Genomic DNA, 25,870 nt, shown 5'->3' with positions numbered 1-25,870 from the left:
CTCAGCATGAAAGTATAAAGGAACAAAGCGTTATGAACGAACTGAAGGACAGGGTTAATGCATGAGGTGCTGTCCACACCTAAAAATAGGGGGTCGTAATTTTATGCCTGAAAAATACGGAGGTGATAAAACTATCAAGGGCTTGTGACTATAAAAGTGTCATTTACTTATTGGACAGTTTCAATGCAGAGCCCTATTCTAGCTAACCTTGTTTTTTATTTGACATAGTGAACCTTATTTTCGACATAGCAAACTTTCGACATAGCAACCTTCAATATTTAGCATGCAGACACTGGATTGGCAAAATATTTCATTTGGCAAAACAGCTTATCATGTGTAGATTTCTAAGATATCATAATTCCAGACAAGTGGGTAAACTTTACAAAGTATTGTCTGAAGGTCACTCAAAGGTTATATATACCCTGTCCAGAGCACAAAGTCCAGAGCAAAGTAGGTAAGTGTGAGTAGTGGATGTAGAGTGTTAAGCTTATCAAAATGTTAACATTGCATATTACAATGGTCAATGTATTGGCATTGTACAGTGTATCACACTACAGTTACTATATAATGCAGTCTACGAGTGATGCATATTGACTATTGTGCCATGTGTTAGAATATGCAGTATTCTGTCGGTCCAGCATCTAGTCTTGGGGCCCAAGCTTCACGTGGCTCACGGTATGTAATCAATAACAGAAACCGACTGTGAAGGAGACGATCGATGTTGTCACTCTATTCCAAATTCAGCTGAAATTTTAGCTGAAATAGAGTGAAATATTTGGCCCATAATCCAGATGCATCGCTTTGAAAAGCAATTTACAATTACACTTTTGTGGGATGCATTCGTCACTTTTGCATTTATACTAATTGTGGTGACTGCAATTAATTGCAGATGATGAAAATTAAAATATTAAAAATACCATAAAATATATTTTGTACGATATTGATATTGATATATGAAGATTTCACACAAAAATATCAACTGCTGTATAAATGCATTTTGATTTTGTTTTTTGTTTACTTAAATTGCAAAATTTGCTGAGTATACCCAATAAATTGTAATTTGCATATTATAGACACCTTTTTGATGGATTTCAATATTGTGTTTTCATAATTTTGATGTACTCAAAATTTGAATTTGTACTTTACATGATTATAAATAGATTAACCTGTGAAGAATTAATCTTCTTTTTTCAATTGTTTGCTTGCAGTGGAATGATGGACGCCATTAGCTTTCTTAGTAACCCCTATATAGTAGCAGCTCTAGGTACTGCTGCAGTGACATTGGCATATTGGGTCATATTCAATTTGAATATTCCAGTCATACAACCTCCAATAGACATCAGACGCCAGTCTATCGAGTTGCCTGTAAGTTTTAACCACAATGGATTGTAAACTCTCAATTTGAATGTGCTCTTCCAGTTGAAATCCGTACACCCCTATGGAAGATATGATCTTAATCTTCCACACACAGTGTGAAGTTCAAATGGGGTTACCTGGATGGGTGACTCCATTTGAATTTTACACCCCCTGTGCAATCTGACTACCAGGTGTGACCTCCAGTAAATTATTAGGAAACTCTAAATTGTTTGAATTTGACACTTCAAAATCAACCAGAAATGTGATGGAATCAGAATCACATGATGATGTGGCTTATCAAATTTAAATCAAGAAGTTGAATTCAATTTGTTTGTTTTTCCGTTTGTTTGTTTCATGTCAGGGTGGTGAGCACATCCATGTGAGTCCCCTGACAGGTGTAGATGGAAAATTGTTAAAATATCGCTATGACGACGTACAGACCATCTATGAAGCTTTCCTGAAAGGCAGAAAACTTTGTGGTAAGATGCAAGTTTATAACATTATATAATACTCAGTCCTGCACCAAGGGCATTTGCCCAGCCCCTGTATACCCCCCCTCCCATCTTGGGCTTTGTCCCCACCCTCTTGTCTTCCCCATCATAATAGGAAAATTGCAACCCCCCCTCCTAAAATTGTCTTGACACCCCACTAGAAAAAGTTTGGTGCTACCAATGATAATACCATATTATATTCACACGGGTCTTGTTCACATATCAATGAGCCATAAATGTGCCACATACACCAATAAGAACTATACCAATAACCGCCCTTGTGTTGTAATAGACCCCAACAAAAATAAGGTTCACAAGAGGCTTTCTTAATTTATACAGGGTTTTCTAACCCAAATAAATGAAATTCAAATAAAAAAAACTTACATGGACAGGACTGATAACTATTTACAACTGGGGAATTAATTCTTTTTCATGTTTCCACAACCCACAGTACATGTCTCCATATTTTTTTTACAGTGTACATGTAACCAGTTATTGGTCTCTTATATATTGGCATTTCAAGACACAATAACATGTTAAGTCAATGGATCAATAATTTTAAAAGGGTCAAAACCACTAAAAATTTGGCGAAAATGCTGTCGCAACCTTGCATAAGATTCTCTAAAGTACAAGATAATAGTCTAAATTATGAAAGATGGATATTAGATTACTTATTCCACATCTCCTGTATTCAAATTCACACTCACTCCAGGATACCAATGGTAAGGGTGAAATACTAGTAAGTCTTTTGGGTTGAAAGAAGCAAGTTCAAACATCCATTTCAAATAGTGAAAACCGATCTTTAGTAATGCACTTCACTCCCTGACAAAATCAATGCTGAGTCTTACAAACCAAAGTAACGTATGTTACAGCAGTAAATTTCGCTAGTTTTCTTGTAAGTGCCATAAATAAAAAAAAGTTCACAATATTACGTGCTCATATTTGTCTGGGTCAAAATTCCAAGTGTCATCTCTGACTTTTATATGTGTAAACATGATTAGGATAACATTTTATTTTCCCCATTTTTGGAAATCCGAATTGCTTGTTTTTAGTGGTTTTGACCCTAAAGTGAATAATAGTGACAAATCTGTCAAAATCTATAGTGCTTAGATACACAGGTTTTTGTGTTTCTTTGCTAATTTGTCATTATATTTTGATGATTCATTGTATTTGCGAAAATATCACATCAAAGAGGTCCATAAGATTTCCATATAAAAATGGTTGAATGGTACACATAATCAGCTGAAGATAATAATGATCAGTAATTTCATTTTATGTTTTTGTATTCTAGCTGATCAGCCTTGCTACGGAGTGTGTCAAGATGACAACACAATTGCTTGGAAAACATATAATGAGGTAAAACCTGCAAATATAATATCAGTCATTCATCAAGCTTATTTCAGACTTTCAGTACATTGAAATTGATGTACATGTATAGTTTTCATCATATTGTTTTCCATGTTATTATTTTCTTACCAAAGACCCAAATGTCAATGGTTGCGGCGTTCTAAAAAGCAGTTCAAAAATATAAATATCAGTACAGATTTATTGTATCCACACTTCGCTGTGATTTTTTTCTACATGAATATAATTGCCATAGTCGATCCTTTTGCATTTTTTATCACTTTTATTCTTGTTTCATCATTTTAAAAAAGGTGATTTGAACATCACAATCACCAGGGTAGAAAGCTCAAAACACATGAAACTATATGAAATAACATTAGAAAAATGACATCTAAACCTTGAACCCTTTTTGTATACAAAGTACAGCACTTCCATTATTGATGTGTTACATCATTGATGTTGCATAATTCTTATAATTCAGAAATAACATTTTTATAGTAAACTTCATTGATATTTATCACAAAATCTTACATTGCAGGTTTATCGAACAGCACAAGAGCTTGGTTCAGGTATAATAGCAAGGGGTGTGGAACCTGGTAAAGGCATGATGATAGGAATATATGCACAGAATAGGCTACAGGTAGGTACAACTGCAGTCTGTCAAATTGACAGTAGAGAGATTGCGAAATTTACGTGAAACGTGACACGGGAACGCGAACAGCAAGCTACATTAGTCGAAAATCGGTTATTATGCCCTCTAGAGGGTGAAATCTATTGTGAATTGGTCAATCGTGGAATTACCGTAAAGGCGATTACGTTGCGGTTGGTAGCAAAAATGACGCTCCAAAATGACAAAAAACGCATTATAAAATGCAGGAAAATGTTATGTTTATCATGTTATGACACGAATCAAAGTATCCTAATAGAACAAGTAGAGTCCGACATGTAATAAAATCCATTTTGGGGTTAAAATTTGATCTCGTATAGACAAGAAGAAGTGAACAAATTTCGATTTTTTTTCGACGCTGAATTCGAACGGGCAGATTGCCTATTCATTTGTGTGTGGAAAATGCCGTCCAAAAATCAGCTTGCGAATAATAGGCGTTTTAGGCAAGATTGTGTCGTGTTACGGCATAAATGCTTGTATAATTGTCTGTTTGGGACGGGAACAGAAGTTCGTGGTAACGCTATTTTTCGCCTTGCTTTTTCGTTGTGCATTAAACAGCTGTCAAAGCGTTTTGCTTATGGATACTATTCAGCAAACTCCAAAATGTTTTTAAAACATGATAATGCATGTGTTTTTGGTTTTAGTTATAACGTTTTGATAACATATCGATGCATGTTTATATAAAAATCATGAAAACTCGTGTTATACTGAAAAAATAATACAACATTTTAAGCCAAAATTGAGAAATGCTACCGGGGGTATAGTAAAATATCATTTTGCAAACATATTTAAGTGTCTATTGTGTTAGAACGTTTATCAGCAAGTTTAGAACAAAGGGTTTTTTGAATGTTATTAAAACTTTTTAATGCCCTTGACCCTCACATAACCTTTAACCCGACATTTAACGTTTTCTGTAATATATATGTGTTTGCTGGGTAGTAATCGAACTAGGCATATGATTAGATTATCTATTTTCATTTTGCTTTAGAAAGTAAACAGGGTATTATTTATATGATAATGGAGTTTGTTTCTTGTTATTCGAATAATATACACCAAGACTTCCCAGGCATCCAACACCAAACTAGATTATTTAGACAAATAGCATACACGTTTGAACATATAGGCCTATACTCATTTTCCAATAGCCCGCAAAACTCAAATATCGCTAATCTGGACTGAATGCTTAGAGCATTATAGATACAGAGCCAGTCGTATTTACATATCAATACCGAGGAAAGTAGTTCGATGAAAGAAGATAATCTTCTCTGGTTCGATGCACCCAAGGTGAATCAATGGGTGCTTCTATTACCTTTAGATTATTTGTCTCAGCATAGCGCCATCATGATTGCAATTGCGTTTACACGTAGTCTTGGTTCAGACCCTATGCGGCTATCACGAACATACTAGGAACGACGAGCGTTAGGACCGACACAAACTGGCTGTGTAGGAGGCTAGTTTGGATGTGAACGGGACTATGACGTTCTGCCGCAAAATGCAGAAATCCGTAACCCGTATGGCGTTTCCCGTGAACGCCTCTCCGCAATCTCTCTAATATATAGGCAGTGGTGAGAATACCAAGGTCCTGGGTTCAATTCCCAGTGCCGTATCCCATGATATTTTGTTTTAGGATTGAATATATGCCACAATAGATATTGTGCATGTACAGTGGCATAAATGTTATCCTGGTGCTAAAATTGTACATTGAAATGTTATTCAACAATGATATTCTGGTACATACTACAATATGTAGCGTATAATAATTTTATTGGGAATAGGCCAAGTGGTGTTATGACTGGGATCTATTCACTTCTGTTTAGCTCAATCTCAAATTCTCTGTCAAGCAGTGAATGCACAATGCACAGCATATCAACCATTGACCTCCCAGTACACACCAAATGTCCTCAGGTTTCAAAAAAGTGTTAAATTTGGGGTTACCCAATGAAGGAACACTTCAGTGATATCCATCCAATACCTGTTCCATTAAGGGATCTAAAATGAGCGTTTATTGCGTTTCGACAGTATTTTTGTGGGATATGAGAGCACCTCAGACCTATCGAATTGCATTCTGAATACGAAGCATGTCTTTCTGATATCAAATAATTTTCATTTTTTGAAAATCACAATATAATACAAATTTTATGACAAATTATACAAATTTGATATTTTTCAAATTTTTGATATATAACAGTCCTCGAAAGTAAATTATATAAATCTAATGATATATTCTTAAAGTGTATGTAGCAGGGAGGAAAAGCCGACGGTCAATTGAAAATTTTGACCTTTCATATTGAAGATATGGATTTTTTCCCAAAAAGACCTAATTTTTTTTGGTGTTTTGGGAAAAAAATCCATATCTTCAATCTAAAGGTCCAAATTTTCAATTGATCGTCGGCTTTTTCATCCCACCTACATACACTTTAAATATAAATCATCAGATTTATAAAGTTTACTTCAAGTACTGTTAAATATCAAAAATATCAATTTTTAATGATTTGCCATAAAATGTGTATTAAATTGCGAATTTCAAAAAATCAAAATTATTTGATATTAGAATGACATTCTTCGTATTCAGAATGCAATTCGATATGTCTGATGTGCTCTAATGTCCCAAAATAAATACTGCCCAAACGTTCATACCCCAGCCCTTAACTGAATAAAGGAAATTAAAATACTTCCGCAGCATAACACTTCCAACAATGTCCAAGTCCAAAGTAATGTGATATTTGTTGGTGAAGGTTGTCATTCATCCAGGTATAATCAAATATAAAATTACATTCTTTAAACTATTCAACTGGACTCATGGTTTTGAGAGGCAATGGTTTCACACCTTATCCTAGGTGCATCTTCCGGCTGTCAGTTGGTCTGTCAGCAATTGCTCACTGACCAGTGGCGAGATGGTGTTGCCAGAGGTCATAGATTTAGAGCCAAACTTCTTTGGAGTGTATACGCAAACTTCTTTGCTGTGTATACACATTTGGAGAGCAGGAATCACACCTTCGACAACAAGGATGTTGTGATTTTAGACAGGGATCGCAGGTGTTACGAAAGGGGAGTCAAGGAAGCGATCTATGTCAAGAAAGAACAGCCTTCACTCAACAGTGGAGGCGGCATGTGTCACAACTTGGCAGGGGCCTACAATTCCGTTATCAAGAACATTCCAAAGAAGTTTGGCTCTAAATCTATGGCCTCTGGCAACTCTATCTCGCCACTGGTCAGTGACCAATTGCCGACAGACCAACAGATGGCCTGAAGATGCACCTATGATAAGGTGTGAAACCATTGCATCTCAAAACCGTGAGTCCAGTTGAATAGTTTAAAGAATCTAATTTTATAAATGTGATATCTGGTTCTTACCATTTACATCTGTCTCTTCTTTCAGTGGGGTTATGCAGAGATTGCCTGTACTATGTACACCTTGTGCTCGGTACCACTCTATGACACACTGGGACCAGATGCATGCTCTTTCATCATAGATCAAGGTAAGATTGCCTGTACTATGTATACCTTGTGCTCAGTACCACTCTATGACACACTGGGACCAGATGCATGCTCTTTCATCATAGATCAAGGTAAGATTGCCTGTACTATGTACACCTTGTGCTCAGTACCACTCTATGACACACTGGGACCAGATGCATGCTCTTTCATCATAGATCAAGGTAAGATTGCCTGTACTATGTACACCTTGTGCTCAGTACCACTCTATGACACCCTGGGACCAGATGCATGCTCTTTCATCATAGATCAAGGTAAGATTGCCTGTACTATGTACACCTTGTGTTCAGTACCACTCTATGACACACTAGGACCAGATGCATGCTCTTTTATCATAGATCAAGGTAAGATTGCCTGTACTATGTACACCTTGTGCTCAGTACCACTCTATGACACCCTGGGACCAGATGCATGCTCTTTTATCATAGATCAAGGTAAGATTGCCTGTACTATGTACACCTTGTGTTCAGTACCACTCTATGACACCCTGGGACCAGATGCATGCTCTTTTATCATAGATCAAGGTAAAATTGCCTGTACTATGTACACCTTGTGTTCAGTACCACTCTATGACACACTAGGACCAGATGCATGCTCTTTTATCATAGATCAAGGTAAGATTGCCTGTACTATGTATACCTTGTGTTCAGTACCACTCTATGACACACTAGGACCAGATGCATGCTCTTTCATCATAGATCAAGGTAAGATTGCCTGTACTATGTACACCTTGTGTTCAGTACCACTCTATGACACACTGGGACCAGATGCATGCTCTTTCATCATAGATCAAGGTAAGATTGCCTGTACTATGTACACCTTGTGCTCAGTACCACTCTATGACACCCTGGGACCAGATGCATGCTCTTTTATCATAGATCAAGGTAAGATTGCCTGTACTATGTACACCTTGTGTTCAATACCACTCTATGACACCCTGGGACCAGATGCATGCTATTTCATCATAGATCAAGGTAAGATTGCCTGTACTATGTACACCTTGTGTTCAGTACCACTCTATGACACACTGGGACCAGATGCATGCTCTTTTATCATAGATCAAGGTAAGATTGCCTGTACTATGTATACCTTGTGCTCAGTACCACTCTATGACACCCTGGGACCAGATGCATGCTCTTTCATCATAGATCAAGGTAAGATTGCCTGTACTATGTACACCTTGTGTTCAGTACCACTCTATGACACACTGGGACCAGATGCATGCTCTTTCATCATAGATCAAGGTAAGATTGCCTGTACTATGTACACCTTGTGCTCGGTACCACTCTATGACACCCTGGGACCAGATGCATGCTCTTTCATCATAGATCAAGGTAAGATTGCCTGTACTATGTACACCTTGTGTTCAGTACCACTCTATGACACACTAGGACCAGATGCATGCTCTTTTATCATAGATCAAGGTAAGATTGCCTGTACTATGTACACCTTGTGCTCAGTACCACTCTATGACACCCTGGGACCAGATGCATGCTCTTTTATCATAGATCAAGGTAAGATTGCCTGTACTATGTACACCTTGTGTTCAGTACCACTCTATGACACCCTGGGACCAGATGCATGCTCTTTTATCATAGATCAAGGTAAAATTGCCTGTACTATGTACACCTTGTGTTCAGTACCACTCTATGACACACTAGGACCAGATGCATGCTCTTTTATCATAGATCAAGGTAAGATTGCCTGTACTATGTATACCTTGTGTTCAGTACCACTCTATGACACACTAGGACCAGATGCATGCTCTTTCATCATAGATCAAGGTAAGATTGCCTGTACTATGTACACCTTGTGTTCAGTACCACTCTATGACACACTAGGACCAGATGCATGCTCCTTCATCATAGATAAAGGTAAGATTGCCTGTACTATGTACACCTTGTGTTCAATACCACTCTATGACACACTAGGACCAGATGCATGCTCTTTCATCATAGATCAAGGTAAGATTGCCTGTACTATGTACACCTTGTGTTCAGTACCACTCTATGACACACTGGGACCAGATGCATGCTCTTTTATCATAGATCAAGGTAAGATTGCCTGTACTATGTACACCTTGTGTTCAGTACCACTCTATGACACCCTGGGACCAGATGCATGCTCTTTTATCATAGATCAAGGTAAGATTGCCTGTACTATGTACACCTTGTGTTCAGTACCACTCTATGACACACTAGGACCAGATGCATGCTCTTTTATCATAGATCAAGGTAAGATTGCCTGTACTATGTATACCTTGTGTTCAGTACCACTCTATGACACACTAGGACCAGATGCATGCTCTTTCATCATAGATCAAGGTAAGATTGCCTGTACTATGTACACCTTGTGCTCAGTACCACTCTATGACACCCTGGGACCAGATGCATGCTCTTTCATCATAGATCAAGGTAAGATTGCCTGTACTATGTACACCTTGTGTTCAGTACCACTCTATGACACACTGGGACCAGATGCATGCTCTTTCATCATAGATCAAGGTAAGATTGCCTGTACTATGTACACCTTGTGTTCAGTACCACTCTATGACACACTGGGACCAGATGCATGCTCTTTCATCATAGATCAAGGTAAGATTGCCTGTACTATGTACACCTTGTGCTCAGTACCACTCTATGACACACTGGGACCAGATGCATGCTTATTCATCATAGATCAAGGTAAGATTGCCTGTACTATGTACACCTTGTGTTCAGTACCACTCTATGACACACTGGGACCGGATGCATGCTCATTCATCATAGACCAAGGTATCATTAAAATCACTTTTTTGTCAGTTGTCTGCTGGGTGAAATATTCAATGGGAAGGGTAACAATATTAATGCAAAGTCAACTGCTGGTGATCTTTTTCTTCTTGACATTGATAGATTGAGGATGAATATTGGTGTATCAGTACCATGGCGTATACCAGGCAAAATACCTAAGGGGTCCAAATCAGTTCATATCTATGCAACAAGACCAACATTGTGAAATTTGACCGAGTATAATGGGTGAAATGCTCCATAATGCTACTCTTACCCCTTAATTTAGCAATTCAGATATCATCAATATTTAACTACATATATACCAAAAAACAAAAAAAAATAATGGAAATTAGTTTTAGACTGTTTGCTATCTGGTGATATGTTCTAAAGGATCCAAACAAAGTACCCAATGAAAAATATTGGCTATGATGTCATATGAAGGCCTACTTTTCCCAGGCTGTTCTTTCTGATTTCTATTTATAGAGTTATACAGTAAGAAATAGCAAATAAGGAGGGTTTTGTGAAAATCTACTGCCAGGCAAAATATGCTTTAATCTTACTGATAATTCAGTACAATAGTAATATGAACCCTAGTAAAATTCTCCAAGAGTTCCAAGTCGATCCGAGAAAAAGAGTGTTTTTAGCCACACCCTAATGTGTGTCTTGTGACTTGTACATTTGGTAATGGACTCCAAATATATATGTATGTGTTTGTTTGAATTATTTTGTTTTAGCACAAATGAGTATAGTAATCAGTGATACCAAGCAACGGATCAAGACTCTACTGCAGAAAGCTGATGAATCCTCATGTCTCAAAGAAATCATCGCTATGTTGCCATCAGAAGTTGATGATGATCTGAGATCAATGGCCAAACAGAAGGGTGTGTCATTAGTCACATTTGATGAAATATTGGTAAGCTGACATCCTTGGTTTGAGGATCCCAAGTATATACACTCTTTGTGTAATGTGGTTTCATTACAGTCTACAGTCCTTACACCAGGAGGACAAGAAATTATAAAGCTAATATGCACTCAGTCTGTTAAGTGTTTTTAATACAAGCCTCTGCGGTTTTTAAGGTTATAAAACATTTTTACAATGTTTTCAAAAGGATTCGGAAAATAATATTACCATGTTGGAATTTTTTTGATGATTTATTGCAGGAAGAAGGAAAAAGCAATTTACAAGAACCAGTGGTAAGTTATTGTTATTCTTTCTGACTCGGACTTTTTGCTTTAGCAGGTTTTGTAACAGGTTCATCAGGTTTGGTAATTAAGAATTAAAGAGTTCATGATTTGTCAAAACCAATCAAGCAACTTAATATTTTCTTGCTGACAGTTTCGTCAGTGAAGCACTTACCTTTTCAAAGCTTGTTGTTATTGTTGTAATGATCCAAAAGCTGATGACTGGCAGAAAGTTATGTCACTTCAGGTATCAATGTTAGTCTTGCTAGCAGTCTCCAATACCAACAGTGGATATTAAACATGACTTAGATTGTAGATCCCCTCGTCTCTGTTCACAACTCTTCACCCGCTCCTCCTGATCTGAATTGTCTCTTTGATCCATCATGCATTTCTGTCACTCTCTCTCTCTTAGATTTTGGACTCCCCTTAATTGATAATATGACACAATTAACATAACGTCTTGCCAGACATTTTGGATCATCGCTACAATTTCAACAAGTTTTTAAAAAGTCATAAACTCTCGATCAGCATGAAAATAGTAAGTTTCTTGATTGGTTTTGACAAAATAAAACCTCTATAATGCCTAAGCAGATTGTTATTATTAAATTGAAACTTACGGGCTTTATGAAACTTACGGGCTTTGTGAAATATAATTAGTAAAGTAATAAATAAAATAGAAGGTTTTGTTCCTTCTGTTGTAATTATGTTAGACACCATGTATCTGAAATATTATTTCATAAATAATTTTTTTAATAATTAGACAATAACTGCACACTGTCTATTTTGAGGTTATTGCAGGAAATTATTGTGTTGTCTGTTTCAGCCACCCAAACCAGATGATTTATACACAGTGTGCTATACCAGTGGCACTACAGGTGCGTATATTATGTGTTGTTCTATTGTCTGTTAATGGTGCTATACAAGGTCACATACTGAGGTCAAAGGTCATTTGAGGTCAACTTGTAAAATTAACTGAAAATGGAAAAAAAATTGTTTCACAAAAGTAAAAAAAAATTGCACATGAATGTTTACTATGTTCACTACCCATATCTTGATATGATGTATCTGGGACCACCATCCCTATTTTATATCTTGTGAAAAGGTGATCCGAAAGGAGCAATGATAACACATGGGAACCTGATAGCAACAGCAGCTGGACTTCAAGCAATATGTGAAGTACCTGTAAGTTTATTTCTGATAATTGATTATACATTATGTGACCTGCTCTCACAAAATGAGCATACAGTTGACAAAATAACCTGAGATATTTAGGATTTGGATTCCTTATTTTTTAAACTTTTTAAAGCATATACTAAACATGCTGGGGTTGCTCCTTGCTTTTGGCTTCATAGCTTTGGGTGATACTAAATGGACAATATACTATAACAGCTCCCCATTTCACCCCTGGGTAGGGAGAGGTAAGTAAGGTAAAGGGCTTTGCCCAAGTGCACAACACGATAGCACCGCCGGGACTCGAACTCACTAAAAAGCAAATTAACTGACTGAACTTAACTCACTAAAAAGCAAATTAACTGACTGAAATTAAACTAACACTAACCAATTATATCAAACTGATTCAATGAAATGTTATACTTGAGTGCATGTGTCATCATTACAATTTCTATATTTTGTCACTTTTCTGTTTGAAGCCAGTGGTTTTCTTCAGACCTGGTGCCCGAATTCTGTCTTACCTTCCTCTTGCACACATGTATGAGAGACTTTGCCAGGTAGGTTGTCATAGGTAACAAAGTATCATTTTCATCCCTGTGAGTACAAGGATTTTGAAAGTATTATGTTTAAAGAATAGTCGCATATGAAACAAGAAACAGGTAAAAGGATACCTTACTCGGAGTAAAAGGCTGTAAACACAGTTTCCTCTTCACTACATCCTCAGGAACCTCAGCAAAACACAACTTTTTACACAAATTTATATAATCTGAATTAACCCACTTGTCAGAACTCCATTTTGGCATAATGACTGGATTTGTGTTCTGGACCTGATTTTTCACAAAATTACTGTGGTCTACCTGCTTCGTTACCCAAAAGGTCCCAATTTTGAAGAAGTTATGTCCTGTCTATTGTCCACTTTCTTCAATGAAAATGTTTTTAAACAAGTACACTTTTTATGAGCAAGCTAATTTTTTAGGGTTTAGGGGTGTAATATAATTTGGAAATCTTGGTACAGACCATGCAGACATGATCATGATTTTGCTTTGATTGTTTGTTCCCAGGCAATAATGACTATGCATGGTGGTCAAATTGCATTCTATCGCAGAGATGTTAATAAAATTTTAGACGACGTGAGAATGACTCGTCCAACTGGCTTCCAGGCTGTGCCTAGGTTACTGAATAGAGTGTATGATAAGGTAAGATTTGTCAGACGATGTGAGAATGACTCATCCAACTGGCTTCCCATCTGTGCCAAGGTTACTTAATAGAGTATATGATAAGGTAAGAGTTATCAATTAGACGATGTGAGAATGACTCGTCCAAATGGCTTCCAGGCCGTGCCTAGGTTACTTAATAGAGTGTATGATAAGGTAAGATTTGTCAGACGATTTGAGAATGACTCATCCAACTGGCTTCCCATCTGTGCCAAGGTTACTTAATAGAGTATATGATAAGGTAAGAGTTATCAATTAGACGATGTGAGAATGACTCGTCCAAATGGCTTCCAGGCCGTGCCTAGGTTACTTAATAGAGTGTATGATAAGGTAAGATTTGTCAGACGATGTGAGAATGACTCATCCAACTGGCTTCCCATCTGTGCCAAGGTTACTTAATAGAGTATATGATACGGTAAGAGTTATCAATTAGACGATGTGAGAATGACTCGTCCAAATGGCTTCCAGGCCGTGCCTAGGTTACTTAATAGAGTGTATGATAAGGTAAGATTTGTCAGACGATGTGAGAATGACTCATCCAACTGGCTTCCCATCTGTGCCTAGGTTACTGAATAGAGTATATGATAAGGTAAGATTTGTCAGACGATGTGAGAATGACTCATCCAACTGGCTTCCCATCTGTGCCTAGGTTACTTAATAGAGTGCATGATAAGGTAAGATTTGACAGACGATGTGAGAATGACTCATCCAACTGGCTTCCCATCTGTGCCTAGGTTACTGAATAAAGTATATGATAAGGTAAGATTTGTCACATTGTGAAACCAAAAAATTGTGAAATGAATAAAATTATACAAAATATGGTCCTGATGGGGGGAGTGGCAATTTTCCTGTGGGATTTTTTAATCGATTGGTGCAGCACATGCCCCTTGGTGCCCTATGATGTTATGCCACTGTTGAAGATAATTTCCATGAATCTGGGGGCACCTGTCTATGCCACTGCTACACCATGGGCCCGTCATCCATGGCATTACAGGCATAGTGATTGGCAAGTCTCAAGTCTTTTAAAAGTGTCACATTAATGTAGACCAGTGTGACATCAAAGTTTTACATTTGAGTTCAGACCTAATTGTAGGCCTATCCTGCCTATTAAAATATGATTATTATAATGAGACATGAGTGACAGGGGCACTTGACCACTTCAAACACCAGTGTTCCATATAACTTGGTCTTATCCAGCCCCAGATCCAGCATTCATTGACAGCTATGAGTATGAGTGACAGCACCCTTAATTACCACACACCTCTATTGAAATATTTATAGGTAATAAACGTGTATCACTTATTGGGAGTGAAATTGTACACAATAATAACACACGTGCTGAGATGTTGATCGTCTAATACACGAGCCCGAAGAAGGGGGAGTGCATTAGACGATCAACATCTCAGTATAAGTGCATTATTTTGTACAATTTCTCAACAACAAGTGATACATAACATACAAACTAATTTTTATGCTATTTTTATTACCAATTTGTCATTAAAAATGTTGGAAAATGCATACAAATATAAATTCATCCTCCCGCAAGAAAAATTAATGCATCCAAAAGTACTGCACGTACTACACAGAGTATTATTATACAATATTTATGCACGGCTAGTAATTTACTAATGTTTGCTCTGATTGGTTCTCACTATCTAGGAGTATATGAAGATCGATGCATTGATACACCAAACCTAACAATGAAGTCAAGTTACAGATCAACCTGACATATTTGTGACATGATCAAGGGGAATGAGTCGGATGTCGCTAATATTGATTTTGAGATATTAGCAAAGAAAGTGTTAAAATTCTTTTGTTTTATATTGTTTTCAGCGATTGATAAATTGACATAACTTCACAAAGAAAAGTTGTATCAACATGGGGTTTTTAGTTTCTGAAAGCTCTAAATGTTTCTTTTAGAAACATGTGTAAAACTCATTTTTGACCAGGGTCAACATGTGACTCATTCCCCTTGATCATGTCACATTTTTGTTTCTGAAAAGACTAACAGAAACCAAAAAGATAAAAAGACTTTTAGAATGTTGAACATGGTACACGGCAATAACACAGTATGGCTGATTGTTGTCTTAATTTCTGTACAAAGCTAGCAATTTTAGAGTTGAGAGTTATGTTTTTCAAGCTCTTGTGAAGTTACCTTGAAAAGAAAGTGAAAAATTGTTTATGTTTTTATTATTTTTCATTTAGGTCCAGCAAGGTTTGGCACAAGCTAATTGGGTGAAGAGAACGCTATTCAACATGGCCATGAATAGCAAGAAGAAAGATCTTGAAAGGTAGGACTTCTCATTGTTGTTGCCACTGCCACCACTGCACTATGACCACAAAATTCTTTGTCATGAATGAAATAGGTTTATAAATTCAGATCCCTTGTTGAAATTAACACAATAATGCACTTGCGCTGAATGCTGATGCATCCATGGTACTCTTTTGCTGGGCTTGTTTCTTGAATTGAGGCCAATTCTCTCTCAACAAATAATACGCATTTGATAGCAAATTTGGAATTCGTAATGAAAAAGAGACTACCTGTTTACATTGCATTTGAAACAGAATCAGTCAAAATCAAATTACAACTTTTTGTGTGTGTAAACTGGGCCTTGTAATTGTAGGTTTTCTTCATCCATAATATTTTCTACACATTTTGTTGATTGAACAGTGGCATTGTTAGGAGAGATAGCATCTGGGATAAACTTGTCTTCAAAAAATTTCAGGTAAGACTGCAGGTCCATTAACTGATACCATTATTTGTTATAGACACTGAGTGTGCTTGGTACAAATGACAATACTATGGGACCATGCTATAAAACATGGGTTGCTTCTTCACCTATTATATCACCCTTTCTCTGGGTCAAATTTGGTGTATATATTGGTCAGTTTTACAACATTCCTCTAATTATTTTTCATCATTGTGACCAAATTCATCATAAATATTTGAATTTACAGAATATGTATATATTATTAACAAATAACATCAACCAACTTGAAATACAACAAAATAAGTTACACATATTCACTCGGTTGGACATCCGGGAACATTGTCCCTTCGTCCCCTTTGCACAAGCGCAGCAAGATAGCAACCAGCTCGAGAAAGGGAACTGCACATGCGCACACTGGTTTTACAAGGCTATTTCCCTTTGTGACGTCATCCGAGAATGTGATAACAATGGATTTTATTAAAATACAAGCACAAACAAGAGTAAACTTATTGTTACAGGACCTTTGGGAAATTTGATTTGAATTGGCATATTGAAATGTTCTCCAACTTTATTCTCTAACCAGAGATGTTTTTTAATTCCAGGACCTCATGGGAGGTGAGGTAAATATCATCTCTTCTGGTGCAGCTCCTTTATCTGGTGATGTCATGACATTCTTGAGGTGTGCATTTGGTTGCCATGTAAGTATCAATGGGATATGCAAGTTGAAATCCATACACCCCCTATGGAAGACATGACCTTAATCTTCAACACAGGGAGCGTGAATTTCAAGTGGGGTTACCTGAATGGTTGACTCCATTTGAAATGTATACCCCTGTGTGGGAGATTAAGGTCATGTCTTTCATAGGAGGTATAAGGATTTCAACTGGAATAGCCCATTAGTGGAAAATGCTCTGCATGCTGGCCATAGGCTTCAACAAGTATTGAGATTGTTTCTCAAAATATCAAGAGCTATCTTAAGAACCACTGAATAAATATTAGGCTTGTTTGTACTCATTTTAATGCATTTTTCATACTGATTCCAAATATTTGACATGATCAAGGGAAATGAGGTGGATGTTGCTAATTGATTTTGAGATACTGGCAGAGAAAGTGTTCAAATTCTTTTGTTTTATATTGTTTTCAGCGATTGATAAATTGACATAATTTCACAAAGAAAAGTCGTATCAACATGGGGTTTTCAGTTTCTGAACTATATGTTTCTGAAACTATATGTTTCACATATACAGGGTCCACATGTGACTCATTCCCCTTGATCAAGTCACATATGGTCATGGAAATGTACAATTTTGAATTTTTTTATAAAATTTTTAAAGAAAATCTGAAATTTGTCATCTGCAGTGGAGAGGATAAATTTCATTGAGTTTGTCTAGCAGCATTTTTATTTTGAGTGTAATGGGCTGTGTGTTAGTTACATTTGTATGTGGGGGTGTGTTTGTGCAGGTCTGCATGAATAGAAAAGCTTAGAAATAAATTGCAGCTTATACATCTTTTTATGTCAATTCCTGTAGGTAATTGAAGGCTATGGTCTGACTGAAACAACTGTAGCCACAACATTCACAGTTCATGGGGACTATAGTGTAGGTAAGATATATCTCAATATTTACAGATGTTGAATTCCATAGGTGGGGGACGGGGTGAATGTACCAATTTTGGCAAGGGGGGACATCTCCAGCTCCCCTAACAATAATAATAGATTTAAAAAAGCAATAATTGCCCTGTACATCTTCCTTTTAGGGTAAAATAGGGTAAAATGGTAAACTTTTGTGTGCTTTGCCTGCACTGGCCCAACAAATATAGCAAAACACCCCTTAATTTGGGGCTAAAATTAGTGCACAAAAAAGGCCTAGTAAAACAGAAACAAAATATGCTTGACCCCCAACCCCCATTAAATTTCAATGCTTCTGCCGCCACTGTGGAATTCTAAAACTAAGGTTAGATTTCCTTGAGAAACTAGCGCACAAAGATTTTGTGAATTTAGCTTTCCTGTGTGGTGCTATAATATCACCCTACATTTAGTTGCCAGAAAAAGAAGTGGGCAAATAAACCCCAAAACAACTTACCATGGATATCAGAGATGAAGTCCTCCGATGTGAAGGACGAAATATTGTAGTGAGTAAAAATTTGCTTGGGTTTTGTCAAGCAAAATGGAAATATGTATTCTTTGAAAATTAGTTCAGAAATATGTTATGTGCGGTTAAAATCAACGGGGTCAGCACGGTCGATGAATGCATGGAGTAGTACTATGATTATTAACACCAATCATGTACCACGTTGCTCTTAAATCTGTGTATTGGATGAGACTGCATGGCCTATAAGGTATTCAAATCACCAGAAATTGGTTAAATATGTTTTGCTGGGCATGATCTTTTTTTCACTGTTGAAGTCCTCATGATAAGTTCTTTTGATGGGGGCCTTTTTGTAACAACAAGTATTTCATGGTATGGAGGGTTTTTTTTCACCCTACAATGATCATTGACCAAAGCCTGTGTTGCATAGACAGCGATATGTGCAAATGCATGGACACCACAAATGCATGGACTGGAAAGTCAGCATTTTAACTTTTATGGAGACTTATTGCATTTTTCTAGCAAGCAATCAAGTAAAAAAAAAATAAACTGGTTGAGTAATCCCTTGTTTTCTATTATTTATTGAAGGGTTCAGTGGCGGGATCTTATTTCAAAACTAGGGATGCCAACATTCCACAGCTTATGATGTCTTATTCATTATTTTCATGTAGGACATGTTGGAGCCCCTATGCCATGCAATATGATCAAATTAATAGACATTCCAGAGATGAATTACTATGCTGACAACGACCAAGGAGAGGTGAGTAAATTGTGACTAAGAATACAATGGTCAAAACCCAGTGCACCCCCCTCGCCCCCCCTAAACTCAACACACAATTTGACAACCATGAGAGTTACCAAATCTTTCAAAGACCCCCTTTTGCAATGATTTTTCAACAAATTTACCCCCTTCATGCAAAATCGAAGACAAAAAGTGGCCCAAAACAACCCTTTTTTTGTGGTTTTCAATGACTAGAATTTCAAACACCGTACCCCTTGACACTCAATATTGATATAAAATAGGGACTGTAAAGTAACTTAGACTTTTTAAAAGCACACCCAATAAGCCCAATCGCCATTCTAACTTCCGGTTTTTGAGAGCAGTTTTAGGACACTTTGACCTCTGACATATCGGGAAAATTTACGTAATTATTATTAATTTTCTTATTATTGTCACAATTTTGATCATTAAAAATACCAAATAATTAATTTATAAAACACTAATATTTTTTATATTTGTTTTAAATATTGTAAAACATTTTTAGATTATATTTTGTATGCGTACAAAAACCCAATATTTCTGAATTTTCTGAAAGGTCAAAGGACAAAGTGTCCTAAAACTGCAAAAACTGTCCTACAATGCATTGCAAACTTCCAATGCCGATTGGGCTTATTGGGAGAGATGTAAAGAACAAGTTACTAGGTCAATCTTCTGACTTCTAAAAGGTGTTCAATACATAAATACAAAAGAATCGCTCATCTGCTGATAATCTTATGATTGCATGGGTGCCATTTCAAATTCGAAGAGACTTGTGGATACCCAGTTTCTTGTGGCTCCGCAGGCCGGCGCGTCATTAATAAAGCCCATGGAATCAGCGGCCAAACTGAGTAAGTCCCACCGAAGTCAATTGAACAATTTACTGTATTTAAGATCACCGGTATTAAGTCCCCAGTGACGTAATCTGGGACGGAAGGGGCTGACATCCTTATATCGCGATGGCACAATGATGACATTACTTCCTGGGAGTGCTGAGCCTGGTGCTGAGGGGATGATGATGGACGAATACCAGATATCAGATTTTCCCCAAAACCCTTTTATCCAAATTTCAGCGGACAGTGCCAATTAAATACCCCCTATTTTGCGGTCCGCGCTACTGGTAAAAAAAAATCCCCTTTTCCGCTATTTTTGGTAACTCTCATGGTTGTCATATTGTGTGTTGAGTTTGGATGACTTGTGTTAGCCGGCAGCCTAGAATAGTCCCAGTTGGCCACAGTTTCTACGCCCAAAGTCACTATGCATATGAGCACTGCCTGAATTACAGCAGCAGCCGACCTGTAGGATCTTGACCCCTGAGCACTACCTGCCGATCTAACATTGCCTCTGATTGGTCAATTACATGATATCTTCATTTTAATCACCAACCAGAATGGAGCTTTGCAAGTAATTCACCCCAATTTTTTGGCGTGGTGAAATTATTCTAACAATGTTGCTGATTGGTCCAATTGATAATGAAAACTTCTTTTTGGCCAATCGGCAGGTAGTTCTCATGGATGTTAACATTTGGTTTGGACAGGTTGTGTGACTGAGGATAATGTCCCAAAACATTAATACATCGAAAGGATGCACTTGTTAGCTGCTACAAGTGTCTCTTTTTACATAATAGCTAGGAATAAATACCAAACTTATCTCAAGTGGATCCCCAAGTCACATGGTCAGTTAGGAATGGTATCTGTATTCCTAAACCATGTGACTTGGCATGATTTGAAGTGACCTCCACTGGAGACGAGTCTAGTATTTATTCCTAGCGTTTATGTAGAAAGTGGCACATGTAGCAGCCGACAAGTGCATATGGATGTACGCATATCCAGTTTGGGTGAGTGCCAAGCGAGAGCGATCACTCGCATCTAATGAAAAGGCCTGCCTCACAAATCCCATAGGCCTTGTGGCAACCCTATCCTAATCTCACATAGTAACCATAATAATGTTTTTATCAAATTTGTTTAAAACAGATTTGCTGCAAAGGGAATAACATCTTCCAAGGTTATCTAAACAATCCAGAGAAAACCAAAGAAACTTTAGATGAAGATGGATGGCTGCATTCAGGTGATATAGGAGAATGGCTGCCTGTAAGTTAAAGCCATAATGTGTGATTTGTTTCACAGCGATGCCCTCATAATTTTGCATAATTATAATGCCCAGTGGTATACTAAAATACCACGTAAAAGACTAAGCCTGAAGTGCTTTAATAACAATAAAATTTAACTTTTTGTATTAAAACCGGGTCGACACACTTTTATTCAGAGTTCAGCGATCGAGTACTTGCTAACATGTACCGTGGATGTCAGCTTGTATGTACACACGTCGAGCGCGATGCTCCGTGCAGTTACATGTAATACGATCAGCGAGCGTAGAACACGCATTGCAGGCATTGGAATGAATCGCAATTTTCTTCGTTATACCTCAATTGTTTGGCTCAAAATTAAGAGGTATAACGAAGAAAATTTGATCAGTGAAAACAAACATTTAAATGAGAATCTATTCTTTATGCAAATCACACATTATTGCTTTTTAAAATTGTTTACCCATTATATAGACAGGAGAACTCTGAGAACTCTGAGTAACTGGATTATTTATTGTCTGTTGTTACATCCTACGTGTAGCATATTTGGTTGCAAAGTTTAAATGTCTTAATTAATCTTTAACCAAAGAATTTTAAAAAACCTAGTGAAATGTTTTAGTAGGACAGGTGTAATTGACATTTAATTGAATTCATCTGTTTTTTTCAGAATGGAAGCTTGAAATTTATTGACAGAAAGAAGAATGTCTTCAAAATGGCTCAGGAAGTTGAGGTAGGCAGGCACATTTTCTATATTTTCAGCTGACATATTCATGTGATTTATACTTTATATCCATCATCTGTAAGCATTATCATTAAAAGGAAATGGTTCAACTTTACCACATGTGATTTCTACTTTATATAATGTAACTTATACAGATTATAAGTAATCTTGATGCCCGGTTCTCCCCCAATATGAAGTCCCATGTATTTGCCTTTTTCTATTTGAGAGTCATGTGTCTATTTGTGTCATGTGTATTTTTTAAATGAAGTATAAACCCATAGTCATATTATTAGCTTGGTCCATAAACAAAACACTCAGCTCTGATTGTAGCGCATCATCATCAGTATCTCAGAAATCAGAGACTTGCATGCTTGATTTATTCACAACACCATGCTTGAGTAAAAATGTGTACCATTTAGATTACTTTTTATTTAATATTTTCTTTTTATCAGGGAGGGTATCTAAATATACATATAGCCCCAGAGAAGATAGAGAATGTCTACATTGGCTGCTCACTGGTGGAACAGGTCTGGGTGTTTGGGAATAGTTTACAGGTATGTAGAAGATAGAGAATGTCTACATTGGCTGCTCACTGGAAGAACAGGTCTGGGTGTATGGGAATAGTTTACAGGTATGTAGAAGATAGAGAATGTCTACATTGGCTGCTCATACTGGTGGAACAGGTCTGGGTGTATGGGAATAGTTTACAGGTATGTCATCTAAAAAGTCCTTGAAGAACAAGGAATCAATAGATAATAGAATGAATACACTTCTGACATTGGAGGAAAATGTTGGTAGTAAAGAGTGGCGACTATGCCATGTTTCTGCGTGTTTACACTGAGCACTCTGTATTTTTACCCGGTATTACCTGGTAACCCACAATCCGATTCAGGCAACAACCAGCACGTTTCTACTGAATAGTACTGATGCTTAAAATAAGGGTTGTGGTGTGTACCGGAAGTACTGAAAATATTTTCCTGACCCCCAAGCTGCTTTTAAGGTCACGATGTGATACATAAAATGTACATAAAAGATGTTCAACACCCAGCAACCGTTAACCGTTGTTTCCACTGACAGAAATACGGGTGTCACACCACGTGGTGGATCATGGTTGCCGGGTGTCCACACCATATCACTCTGAACCGATCTGTTTCACTGAAGCTCACTGAGCACATTAACCGGTAACACTCTAAACTAAACCACATTACCCGCCAAACGTTCCCCAGTAGAAACACGCAGTTTGTGTGGCTATGTCTTTCATAAGAGGTGTATGCCCAATTATTAAAAGTATTAAAGTAGCATAACAATTTTCATTTGAACTAATGTACAGGGTTCTCATCACAGACTTAGGAATGTCATGACATGTTAAAACATTTCAAATCAAACCATGATGTACAAGGGGGTATCAAAAAGTTTTTTTTTTTTTTTTGAAGCGAAAGAGCTATATCAATGAAATTTTAACAGTGTAAGTACTGGTCCCTATGTACATTATGGTCCAAAAATGGTCTCATAAGTATGTTTTCTTTCTTTACAGGTGGCGCTAGATGGGCGGTATGCGCGTAACCTGCAAGATGAAGAAAATTGAGGCTCGCAGCATGATTAAGTTCCTGCATTTGAAGGGTTATAGGCCTAAAATGCACAGAAAATCTATGATGAAATGAAGGCTGTCTATGGTGATGATTGCCTGTCATATGGAACTGTTGCTCTTTGAAAAAGGAATTTCCAAACTGCCCGCATGCATGTCCCTCACCGAAGCCAAGAAGTGGACGTCCATCACTTGGGGATGATGCGTCCACAGTAAAGAAAGTGGAGGATCTTATCATGAAAAGGTTATGCGCTTACCGCTCATCTAGCACCACCTGTTAAAAAAGTAAACATACTTACAAGACCATTTTTGGACCATAATGTACATAAGGACCAGTGATTACACAGACAAATCTTCATCGATATAGCTCCTTCACTTCTGGGTGATTTCAAAAACTTGTTGATACCCCCTCGTAGATTTCGTCTTAATGCAAACTGATACCCAGCATGTATTCATTTTGTTTTAGTCTTTTGCAGTTGGTATTGTTGTACCAGATAAGGAGACTCTGTTATCATGGGCACAGAAAAAAGACATCAGTGCAACATTTGAAGACCTATGCAATAATGAGGTAGGAAAATAGTTTTTATTTGCTCAGTTCTCACAATGTTTGACTTGAAATTATTAAGAAAAGCATTAATTTACCACAATTTTACTGAGCAGAACAAGTCACATAACTTGCAATATTAATATCAGCAGTGTGGCAATGGATGTACTTGATTTTGATCGCTTTGCCAGATGATAAAGGTATTCTTCTTCCTCTAAATAACAGCTAATGCCTCATCTGTTTTTCAGTGAGTTTTGTGAATCTTGAACCCAACAAATCAGTATATAATGATATACATGAATGACGATGTTCTTTTTCTGTAGACTGTAAAGAAAGGCATTCTTGATGAAATGATAGCAGCTGGTAGGACTTCCGGACTCAAATCATTTGAACAGGTAATAAGCTTACTTAATCGTTAACATTTATCTTCAGTCACTGTGGTACTGCAGAAAGTAAGACAGTACCGGCAGTGTTTACTCATCATTTTGGACGGGCAGTTTAATCCTGAGCTGGGCATGATTAAATGCAAAAACAATACTTGAATAAGGTATGTGAACTAAGGCAGTGTTTACTCATCATTTTGGACGGGCAGTTTAATCCTGAGCTGGGCATGATTAAATGCAAAAACAATACTTGAATAAGGTATGTGAACTCAAAACAAGACCACACTAGCTGGTTTATGTTTTCGGGGTCAAAATTTGGAACCCTAAAAAGTTGATGGCATGAAATGCCATACATTACATGTAGAACAGGGTTTATTCTATATGGTTGTTGCCTTATACATATTTTCCACTATATTTATGGTGTATATATTTTTTGTTTTTTAGGTCAAGGATATCCATGTGTGCTCTGATTTGTTCAACGTTGAAAACGGCCTGCTCACACCAACATTCAAGCTGAAACGACCTGCGCTGAGGAAACAATTTGCAGCTGAAATTGAGGCTTTGTATGCAAGAAATCAGTGAAAGGGCTTCCAAAGGTTGACATCAATCTGCATGAAAACATTTTTAAAGACTGTCAATTTTATATTTTTGTTTTATATCATATACATACATGTACAGTCATGTCCATATGAAATTGATTGCACATTAAAAATGTGACATTCAGTATTTCAACATTCCAAATGATGACTACCGCCATGTAATCATGATGAAGTGAAAAATATCAGTGCTTATATTAGCAGGTGGGCTTATCCCGGAATCATACATTATTTTGCACTACATAAAAAGTATTACTTTATTACTGTCTCTTTCAAAACTACCTTAAACATGTCAGGTGTATTTTTTCATAATTCAATTCTATCCATATCAGGTATGAGACTGTACTTTCCTAAAAAAACTGAAAATGTGTGTGAAATTGGGCAAAAAGTACCAAAACAGGCTGAAATTAAATAAAGTTGTGGAAATTTTGACTAAAAATCTGAATTCAGTTTTAAAACTGTAAATTCTCATGCCTGCCATATGTGTACACATCCATTATCAAAAGGATGCACTTGTCGGCTGCTACATGTAATGTGTCTCTTTTTACATAATTGCTAGGAATAAATACCAGACTCATCTCAAGTGGAGGTTACTTCCATACATCCCCATGTCACATGGTTTAGGAATACAGAGAACATTTCTAAACCATGTGACTTGGGGTTCCATGACTTGAAGTGACCTCCACTTGAGATGACTTCAGATGAGGGTTTATTCC

The 25,870-nt window shown here is 37.1% G+C and overlaps 1 pseudogene; it reads left to right on the top strand.

The window, feature by feature from the left end:
• Positions 1–616: 616 nt before the first annotated feature.
• Positions 617–25,487, top strand: LOC140170828 (long-chain-fatty-acid--CoA ligase 6-like; annotated as a pseudogene).
• Positions 25,488–25,870: the final 383 nt, after the last annotated feature.

Source organism: Amphiura filiformis, chromosome 15, assembly GCF_039555335.1.
Source record: "Amphiura filiformis chromosome 15, Afil_fr2py, whole genome shotgun sequence".
NCBI lineage: Eukaryota > Metazoa > Echinodermata > Ophiuroidea > Amphilepidida > Amphiuridae > Amphiura > Amphiura filiformis.
The sequence above is the reverse complement of the archived record's forward strand: the minus strand, read 5'-3'. Positions and strand labels throughout refer to the sequence as shown.